Source organism: Psammomys obesus, unplaced genomic scaffold (genome assembly GCF_907164565.1).
Source record: "Psammomys obesus unplaced genomic scaffold, mPsaObe1.curated_primary_1811, whole genome shotgun sequence".
NCBI lineage: Eukaryota > Metazoa > Chordata > Mammalia > Rodentia > Muridae > Psammomys > Psammomys obesus.
The window spans coordinates 32,418,786-32,429,993 of NW_026596069.1; positions in this window are offsets into that span (position 1 = coordinate 32,418,786).

Here is an 11,208-nt window from a genome sequence, read left to right on the forward strand (position 1 = left end):
AGCTGCCCAGGCTGGGATTCTTATGCTGAAGATAATCTTCTTGCCTCCCCCTTTCAAGCAGCTGAGACTATGGGCTCTGCTCTGGTTAATCAAATTCTTAAAGGAGATTCCATAGAAAGAATTTGTAAAATGACTGTAATGGGCCTATAACTGCCTTTCTTGGCTCCAAGTATTATGAAACATACTTAGAAGGGAGACTGTTATGAATTCTTTTTATTTTTCTCTCTTCCTTCCTATCTTTCTTTCTTCCTAACTTCCTGCATTCTTTTCTTTCTTTCTTCAAGTTGGCCTTAAACTCTTCGTAAAGCAAGCGATAACCTTGAACTCCTGCCCTCCCTGCTTCTGCTGGAAAGCGCTGACATTACAGGGTGTGCCACTGTCTAAACTGCTGTTGCAAGTGCACATGTGCGCATGCGCCTAAGCGCCTGTGTGTGTGTGTTGCCAGTGGGTGTGTGGCAGGCTGAGTGTGTGGGTAAGCTCAGCCACACACGTCCATGTCAATGGCAAAGCAGAATACTGGGTATCTCCCTCCATCTTTTTCTGTCTTGCTGACTTGAGACAGGGTCTCTCACCAATCAGAAGCTCACCCTTTAGGTTAGACTGGATGACCAGAAAGCTTTCAGCATCAGGGTCTCTGCCTTGGGCTGCAGCCATGCCCAGCGTTTCAGATGGACATTGAGGACTCAAACTCCTGTTTGTAGAGCCATCTGCCCAGCCTTTTAGTGTCATGTCTAATGGTTGTTAGAGAACTACTGAAGGAGTAGACCAGTAGCCTCAAGAACGGTAAATCCCTGCTCTGATAGACTCTATGTTGAAATATTCCAATTGCTGTGAAAAGACTGCTGAGCTATAAGAACTTGATATATTTTTTTCTTCCTGAGAATGTGACTTAGAAATTTCAAGAGAAGTATAAAACCTTGGGAGATGTCATTCTAATGAATACTGAAGAGATTTTTATCTTGTTCTTTTATCTTATGTTCCAGATAGTTCTTAATTTAATACGACTTCAGCCAGGTACGCCACTAATAAAAGAGTACTCTAAAATCAGACCATTATCTCTGCTAAATTAATATAGTTAGCTATTTAATTCTGGACAGGAGACCAACTTCACCACCATTAAAAATAATGTGTAAAGGGGCCAGCAAGATGCTTTCGTGGGTGAAGTCACTTGCCATCAAGCTTGATAACCTGAGTGTGATCCCTGAGGTCCACCTGATAGAAGGAGAGAGCCCACTCTTGCAGCTGTCCTCTGATTTCCATGTGCGGCAGCGGCAATGCACTCCCTTACCCCTAAACAGATAAATGCATGTGAAAAAGATTTTAAATGCATTTACACAAGGAATCATATGTGGAGCTTGCTAAAATCCAGATTCTGGAACTCTGCCTTTAAGCATTTCTATCAGGGAGATGTCCAGGGTGAAATCCAGTCTCTGTACTTAAAATATCCCCCAGGTATCTGACCAGCAACTGCTAAACCAGCGGTTCTCAACCCACAGGGATCACGCGTATCAGACAGCCTCCATATCAGATACTTACATTACGATTCATAACAGTAGCAAAATTACTATTATGAAGTAGCGACACTTCACAATAATAATAGTTGTATGGTTGAGGGGTCACCACACTTTAACTGTGTTAAAGGGTCGCAGCATTAGGAAGGGTGAGAGCCACAGCTCTGTTTTAAGAAACATTACTCTAAGTTGCAAAGAAATTTGAAAAATTTGTTTTAAATTCAAAGAAAATATATTCAATGTTGGCCGCATGCTAACTGTAAGAATAGTTATACTATTAACTATGTATGGGTGCCTGGTTTTGCTCTCTCAGTCACATCTTCAAGGATGACAATAGTAAGGAAAATTTATTTGTGTTTATCTCGTTTACTGTCTCGCACACAAAGTATGTGCTAAAAAGTATGTCAGCACTCTATCTGAAGGCACATTTGTTAAAGGCGTGAAGAACATTTGCATTTCAAAACAAGGTTTAAACTAAACGAACAATGAAAAGAGAAGTGTGCCCAATCGTCCAGCAAGTAGGGAGCAGCCCTAACAGTAGGTACCATGCGCGTCCACTTAGTCAGCGGGTGCATTTGGGCCACAGTGCATTTGGGCTATGGGAGAGAATGACGCCGAGGGAGGTCGTCTTCAAGAGGCTTGTAGTGTGGAACGAGAAAAGACCTGGGAAAGACGACTGGCGGGCGAGAGGCAGTAACGTGTACTGGAAGTGGGAAGTGAACACTCAGGGTTCCTGGGAGGGGATGTTCATTAAGAGCACCGTGAAAGGAGACGTTGGGGAAGCGCGGAAGATAAGGCAAGGGAGCAGGCAAGGGCGGGGTCACAAGGAGGTCTCTGTGCTCAGCCGAGGGGGTTAGGTGCCTCTGAAGAGCCACGCGCGAGCCATCGGTAGACTTTAAAGTAAGGACATGGAGCATGTTCGTTCCTTTGGGAGTTACCGACCCCCACTGCCTGGCTGGCGCTGGGTGACGTGCCCACCAGCACCACCTGAAGAGCTGATGGCTCCGCACTAGGGTCACCCATGGAAATACATTTTTGTCTGTTTATCTGATGGACTTGATAGAGGTATAAAAAAATTGAACCAATGCATGACTGAATCTCATAGCACATATAATTCATGCAATATAATTGTATTTATGTAAAGTTCTAAAGCAAACAAAGCTAATTTGTGAATCTGGACTAGGATGCGGACGACCTTGAGATAGGAGGATGAGCATAGACTGAGGAGCAACTTCCAGACCGCTCAATTACATCACCTCCTCCTTTCCCCTCCCTCCCCTCCAGCCTTCAATGGACGCTTCTCCTTGCTCTCTCAAATCCATGGCCTCTGGTCTCTTTTCATGCTTGGTTCTGGAACCCTGGCTAATAACTAGTGAGGTCAGCGGATCTTAAAGGAGAACCTACAACTGCCGCTTCACTAAACCAGAACAACCCCTGCCTGCATTCTAAATATTCGCCCTTACACCTACAGATAAGCACAGCTTTCACCCCTCAACCAAGATGCTTCTCTTTCAACAAATAGGGACAACTGCAGAAAGCAACAATCAACCAAAAAGCACAGAAAAAGATTGTGTGGCAGCCAGCCCCAACAGTATTGTCTTAAAACAGAATTATTTCACAAGTTCTGATGCACAGACAGGGTAGCAGGAGCTACCATTGAAGGCTATGTCTACAGTATATACATGTAAAAATCTCTTGGCCCTACATTTCTTCACAGTGAAAACCATTTGAACAAGAGGACAGAGATAGTGCTGAAATCATTCTGGCCGTGAACGCTGCATAAGACAGCCAGGGAGGTGCTCGAAAGGCTAAGGTATTGACAGTTTATTGCTTGTCCTGTTTTTATCAGTTTGCTTCTGTGTGTGTGTGACGCCTCTGATGGAAACCAGGTTGTTGCACATGACAGGCAGGTGGTTTACACTGAGCTATATCTCCAGGCCTGATTTACTCTGGAGGAAAAAAATAAACAAAAACAAACAAATAACTTTTTTTTTTTTTCAAATTATTTCGTCTGAGAGGTCCAGAACAGCCTAGAAGCAGCTGAACGCATCAAGGAGAGCTGAGCACAGCCCCTAAACACAGGATGTTGGCAGATGGGTGGCATGAGGACCAGCGATGCGGGACAGTGGGAAGACAATGTTTTGAAACTGCCACATGGCTTATGATGGAAGGAGAGCAACACTAAAAGAGCAGGAAAAGAGAAGTGGATTCGACTGCTGTGATGAAATTTGCACTTGGAAATACAAGCTGCGACTTACTGATGGAGAAGCTAGTCTATCGGTGACTGAATTGCACCGAAAGTTGCCATTTCAGATGGAAAGCACAACGAGAAAACAGAACTCCAAAATGTCAGGTAACACCAGCAAGTCAGACTGGGATTCCTCCTGGTGTTACTTTAAAAATACTGTGTTTCATTAAAAACTGGAAACTTCTCTGTCCCCACACCCCTCCTCTCCTATCCAGGCGTTGGCCAGTCAACTAGCATAACAATGGTGAAAGTGAGAAACCCTTCCTCGTGCCAGGGCCTCGTGCCAGGGCCTCGTGCCAGGGATAGCGCTGCTGCTCTTCTCTGGCACTTCTTGCACACAAAGGACGCTCCGGCTTTCCAAGGGAAGTCTGAGAGAAGACAGCACGGTGAACATGTGCTCTCCCTGCGGATGCTGCCTTTTTTCTTCTTTTCTGACCAACGAGAATCCAGTTCAGGACAAAGGGGTGTTTCCTCCAACGCACACTAAAGTGTTGTACGAGCTGGCAAAAGGCCCCTCTTCTACCAGCCTTCCTCCCAGCCTGGCTTTCCGCTTCCCTCAGGGCTTCTCCAGCCGTGGTGAGGGAATGGCTGTGGCTGCAGCGGAGTTCTCTGACGTTCACTTAGAACTCCAGACTTCCAAATCACACCTTGACTATGAAGACTGGCCTTCGGAGCTGCCGTTTCCCAGACACACTTTACTCCCAGCACTCAGGAGGCAGAGGCAGGTGGATCTCTGTGATTTGAGGCCAGCCTGCTCTACAGAGTGAGTTTCAGGACAGCCAAGGCTACACAGTAAGACCCTGCTTTAAACACCCCCTTTCCCCCCAAAAAAAGAACATGCATCTTTAACTTCTAATTGGGTAATTCTTATTTTCTCCGTAAACAAAACTTCTCAATGACTTGGAAGATGACCTCACTCAAGCAGAAAGACTTGAAGGAGTCTATAAATCCTGCCTCAGTGTGGCAGTAAGTGCCTGCAGTCCCAGCTGTTCCAGGTGCTGAAGGAGACAATCATTTGAGCTCAGGAGTTGGTGTTCAGTCTCCATGACACAGTGAGACTTCATCTCTAAACAAAACATAAAACCAGAACAAATCAAATAGAAATGTGGTATATAAATTTTAGAGCATTTACTCTAAAATAAAACAGATATCACACCAATCCCGGATGATTTGCTTTAGAATAAAAATGTGAACATAAGGCTATAGATAGGGTAGACAGAGAAATAGAGTGACAGCTTAAGGCCAGGGGTAGACGCTGAAGGGCTGACTCATCTCTTACATTCAGTAATTGGGAGGTTGTCAGAGAAGGACTGGTGTGAGTGTGAGGCCAGCCTGGGCTACTAGGTAAAACTCTTCTGGACAAATAAATACAACAAGAAGGTTCTTCAGGATTGTCCCGGCCCGAGGGACTTCAACGGAGTTCCTAAGGAGAAGATTGGAAGGATGGGGGGGGGGGGACAAGAGACACAGGAATGAAGGCCAAGTCTGTTCGTCTGATCAAAGCCTCGTTTATGAGAAATTTTTACCCAACTTATATAGGGAGAAGGCAGGAAAGGGGGAAGGTTAATTTACTACTGCAGGAGATAGGAGGAGTGCTTCCATGGGTTAAATATTGTATCTACAAGATACCATAAGGATGTTTTCTTAAGATATCTTACAGATGCTCTAAAACTAACAGAAGGATGTTCTCACAATCTATCACCCATGATTTAGGGTCTTAGGTAACTCTTTCACTAAATAGCTTTAGGTCTCCACTAAATGACCTTTGCTCACTACTTGGCTTTGGCTTCAGTAAATACCTTTGTCTCCACTAGATAGCCTTGGCTCACTAATTGACTTTGGCTTCAGTAGATAGCTTTGGCTCCCGGCAAGGATAACAGCATGTCTATTCTACCCAACCCAAAAAGTCATTTTTATCCTTCTGCTTGAGTTTACGGCTTATACTCTTGTGGAATCATCCGCACTTGTTTACAGACTCTTATCAAGCATGTTTGTTTTCAGTCTACACAATCCATGAAATAACACGGGGGCTCAAATGTAAGCTGAGGCTACTTTCCTGTGTCCTAACAGGAGATTTATGGAGCTTTAAGTGGCACTCAGCAGTGTGCTGTAGGCTCTGATGGACAAGGCAGTGTTTACCAGAGCCTTCCTTTTGCTTCTTATTTCCAGCTTTTCAGTCTGTTGTCATAATGACAACTGCCATGCTGTTTTGTCACCCTTGGAAACTTGTTTTGATCCACGTTCTCTAAGGTTTGCTGACCTGCAATACACACAGTTGTGTTGCAGGATATTTGATCACACTATGAACCCTGAGATTTACGGTATTTACTGGAAAAACCTGTTTCCAGTTGTGCTGTGGCTCAGCCTTAGCACACACCTTTAATCCAAGAGCTTTCTGCTTGAATATTGCAAACCAAATTAAAGAAAGTCAACCATAGATCAAGAGGCAGAGCAAGCAACCAATTGACAGGAAGTGAACATGGAATTGTTAAGAAAGAAAATAACATAGAGTAAGTGGGTCAGGAGGATGGATAGAAAGATGCACAGGAAGTGGAGGGGAGGGGCATTCAGTTTGAAGGAGGTTGTTTGAGGTGGGGGGAGGAGGGGCATTGCCTCTGGATGTTGGCTGAGGAAGAGGGTCAGCTGGGTGCCTTCTCTGCCTCTCTGAGCTAGCAGGCTTTCACCCCAGCATCTGGCTCCTGAGACTTTATTGGTAAAATTGAACAACTGAGATTTCGTTAAAAACAACATTTGGCACTCCAACACATGGCATGACCACACAGAAAGAGAAATCACACCAGCTGTGGACAAGCTGAGAAGCCATCCAATTTGGTAAGACAGCTAGGAAGTCCTTAAGGAGAGAGTTAAGTAATATTAAAAGGGAAAAAAAACATTTTCCCACATTACAGATGGGAAATAGCATAATACACGGTGTTAGGACCTGTATAGTGCTACTTTAAATGGCTTCAAAATAGAAATAGAAAATGAAAAGATGAATGACTTGATTGTGATTGACATAATACCAATTATAATTACTGTCAATTTGGTAATTCATATTTTACCTTAATAGCCATAGTGGGTTTTGGTGTCAAATATAAAAAGTGGATTGATAAGATACGAGCCTTAGACACATTTCTTAATTTAAAAAAAGAAACTCAGACACAGAGGAATTTATACAAGAACCTACCACACCACTGCATAATGAAACTGAAGGCAGCTCAAGGCTGTCAGAAGACCAACTTCGGTTTATCCAGTTACTACACAAGAACTACCAGCAGATGGATAACCACCTCCGAGTTATGAAGAAGTTAAATGGAATCACATAGAACTATTAAATTTGAGGAGAATTAAGGAAGGGATCATTTCATATGGTGTGAATTCACTCTATGTGAAGCAGATATTAAATTTACAGGCAACTCAAAACAGAATTACCCTCAAGACTGGAAAGACTTGGCAACAGCAATATTGGAAGCTGGTCCTCATTTACAAAGGCAAACATGGTAGAAAGAGGAAGTTGGGGCCATAGAACAATGAAATAGGGCTAGAGGTATTGATATTTCCCAAGATTAGTTGCTAGGTGAAGGTCAATGTTAGATTGACAAAGGCAGCTTGAGTTTGATAATCATACCTTAGACTATGTTGTTTAGCAGCTTTAAATGCTTGGGACAAAGTTGAAGGCCCAAAAGAAGCCTTCACTGATTATTTGTTTGTTTGTTTGTTTGTTTTGCAAAGATTGACTTCGGCTGAAATAGAATATTATCAGATTAAGAAGTCAGACAAATATTAATCAAATCTTTGGCTTTAGAAAAATGCTTATTCAGAATGCAAAAGGGTAATTAGGCCTTTAAAGGCAAGATTAGAACCAATAGATGAATGGATTAGAAATTGATATTGGATCTCACATTTATGATGCCACAATGATAAAGAAGTAATTTCTAGAAGCTTTAGGAAAAATCAAAATGTCAGATGTTTTAATTGTGGTAAACAAGGTCATTTGAAAAGGATTGCAGGCAACTTCCTAGAAACATTGTTTTTTCTGTAGATAATTGAAAAAGAAGGCCCCAGCCTTCTGGACTATGCAGAGGGTGTGGCAAAGGCTTGGACTAATGATGCAGATAAACCAGGGATAGACGAGGTAACCCTTCGTTGTTGGGAAACATCCTGGGGGGCCTCCTGCAGGCCCTGATATCAAGTTTGATTCAGTCATTCCCTGGCTGCATTGGAGAAATTCATCCACAGAGCAGTTAAATATTTAATGCCTACTGTTGAAAACAACACTTCTTTGGATGTAATCAAGGACAGCACAGCTTCAGTAGATAAAATAAAAAGTTTAAGAGAGATCAAAAATCAAGTATTTTGACAAACTGCTATAAATGATGAGAGACTGAAGCTAAAATTACAAATAAATGGCATTGGAATTGAAGTTTTAGTAGACATAGGAACAAATATAACAATAATTTCACCAAAATTTTGGCATCTAGGTTGGTCTCTTCAGGAGGTAAATATTCAGCTTCTAGGGATTAAAATTTTATCTCAGGTGAAACAAAGTGCAAGATGGGTCGAGTGTACAGAACCAGAAGAACTAATAGGAAAATTAAAGCCACATGTGGCTAATAGAGCCATGAATATATGGGACATTATTTGTTGCAGCAATGGAAAACACATAGAATAACATTCCTCTAATCTCAGAAACAAATTATACAATAAAGAATGTTTGGGAGAAAAATATTAAAAGGTATTGTCAAGAACAGTCACAGACCATTCAGGTCGGTATATAAGCAAGACACCAGAGCTGTTGGTCTTTCAAAGGTACCAACTGCCCTGCTTTAAAATGGTTAATGGACAAACTTACGTGAGTGGAGCAATGGCCTTTGACATCAGAAAAATTACAGGCATTAGGACAGCTGGTATAGGCAGTAAAATGCTCAACATATTGAAGAATTGACCGGTCCTTGGAATTCTATATTTTCATTAAAAAGAAATCTGGAAAATGGAGAATATTAACAGATTTAAGAGCCAGAAATAAGGTGATTCCACCAATAGGCATGTTTTTTTTACAGTCTGGACTTTTACAACCTGGTCTGTTAGTGATTGATTTAAAAGATTTACATTTACAAGATCTACATTTACAAGAACAGGATAAAAAATTTTGCCTTCATAGTGCTTACTTATAATAATGTTCAACCTGATGAAATGTATCACTGGAAAGTGTTTCTACAAGGAACATTAAATAGCCTAACATTGTGTCAACATTTTGTGTAACAGAAGAGTTTTTATTATTCTAAAATTTATCATTATATGGATGATATCTTACTGGCTAATTCAGATGCACATACCTTAGGGAAAAATGTTAAACAAAGTAAAGAGACTTTTGCCTTGTTGGAGATTACAAATTGCTCCTGAAAAAAAAAAAAATACAAAGAGGAGATTCTATCAGTTATCTAGGACATAAGGCAGGTTTACAAAAAAAAAAAAAAAAAAATTCAACCACAGAAAGCACAAATCAGGAGAGATCAATTACAAACTCTTAATGATTTGCAAAAATTGCTGGGAGATATTAACTGGCTACATCCCATAATTGGATTAACTAATCAAGAGCTGAGTAATTTATTTCAAACCTTACAAGGTGATAAGGATGTAAATAGCCCAAGACAATTATCAGCTGAGGCTGAGAGAGAATTGTCTCTGGTAGAAAAGAAACTACAGGACGCACATGTGAATTGCTTGGATCCAAAGCTGGATTGTATCCTGGTTATTTTGCCTTCTACTTATTCTCCCATGAGAATTCTTATGCAGAGAGAAGAAAGTATCTAAGAATGGATATTTTTAGCACATAAACAGAGAAAAAAATTAAAGACTTATATAGAAAAGATTTCTGAATTGATTCTGAAAGGAAAAATGAGACTTCGTCAATTGGCAGGAATAGAGCCAGCAGAAATTGTGGTACCTTTTACTAATGCTGAAATGACCTCATTGCGGGCAGAAAACAAACATTGGCAATGAGCTTGCAGTCATTTTTTTGGAGAGATTAACAACAAATATTCCAGAGTCAAGAGACTTCAGTTTATGAAAAGAACTAATTGGATTCTCCCTCATACAGTAAAAGTGATGCCAATTTCTGAAGCCCTTAGATTCTATACTGGTGCAAATAAATCATGAAAGACAGGTTATAAGTCAGGAAAAATAAGTAAAGTGGCTCAAGGCCCTTATAATTAAAAAATCAGAGTGTTTTTTTTTACATATGGTAAAAATGTAAAAGTAATATAATTTTATATATTGTATTTTTACATACTTTTTACAAAGAGTTGCTTTACATATTGAAACCTCTGCACTTATTCTAGATGATTCAGAATTAATTTTGCTATCTATTCAACTACACCAAGTAATAAGAAATAGAAGTTATCCATTGTATATAACACATATCAGATTCCATACCAGTCTACCGGGCGCTCTAACACAAGGTAATGATGAAATTAATTGGCTATTAATAGGAAATGTGCTAGAAGCCTCATAATTTCGTGAGAATCACCATGTTAACAGCAAAGGTATAAAGAGAGATTTTTTTCCTATCACTTGGCAACCAGCCAAGGAAATTATAAGGAAATGTTTTGCTTCTTCTTTGTATAAACAAATTCTATTACGTGCAGGAAGTAATCTAAAAGGTTCCCAAAGAAATGAAATTTGGCAAATGGATGTATTTCATTTTGCAGAGTTTGTAAGATTAAGGTATGTGCAGCATATCATAGATATATATTTAGGGTTTCAATGGGCAATGGCTTTAAGCTCTGAAAAGCCTGATTGAGTAATTACACATTTATTAGAAGTTATCGCTATTGTGGGTGTACCTGCACAAATGAAGACTTACAATGCTCCGGCATATGTCTCTAGTAAAATGAAATAGTTTTTTTGCATATTACAACCTAATGCATATTACAAGAATACCACACAATCCTACAGGACAAGCAATTATAAAAAGATCTAATCGTACTTTAAAAGATATATATGCTTAATAAACAGAAAAGGAGCAATGGAAACACCAGAGATAGATTACACAGTGCTTTATTAACTTTATTTTTTTTAAATGCTAATGAGAAAGGAACATCAGCTTTGGAAAGACATTGGATAGTAGGGGAAAAAATCCTGTTGAATTAAATCTACCTGTATAATTTAAAGATGTGTTGACCTCAGAATGGAAACCAGGATATGTGTTATGTTGGAAAAGAGGTTTTGCTTTTGTTTCCACAGCAAAAGAAAAGCTGTGGATACCATCAAAGTTGATAATGATTTTATTTGAACAGAAGAGACTTCCTGAATAAGGAGAGGCAATAGTTCAGGTTGGTCATTCAGTCCAAACTAGCTTATAAAGACTAATAAATGCCTTTCATTTGATCAGGGATATATATGTGTGTGTGTGTGTGTGTGTGTGTGTGTGTGTGTGTGTGTGTGTGT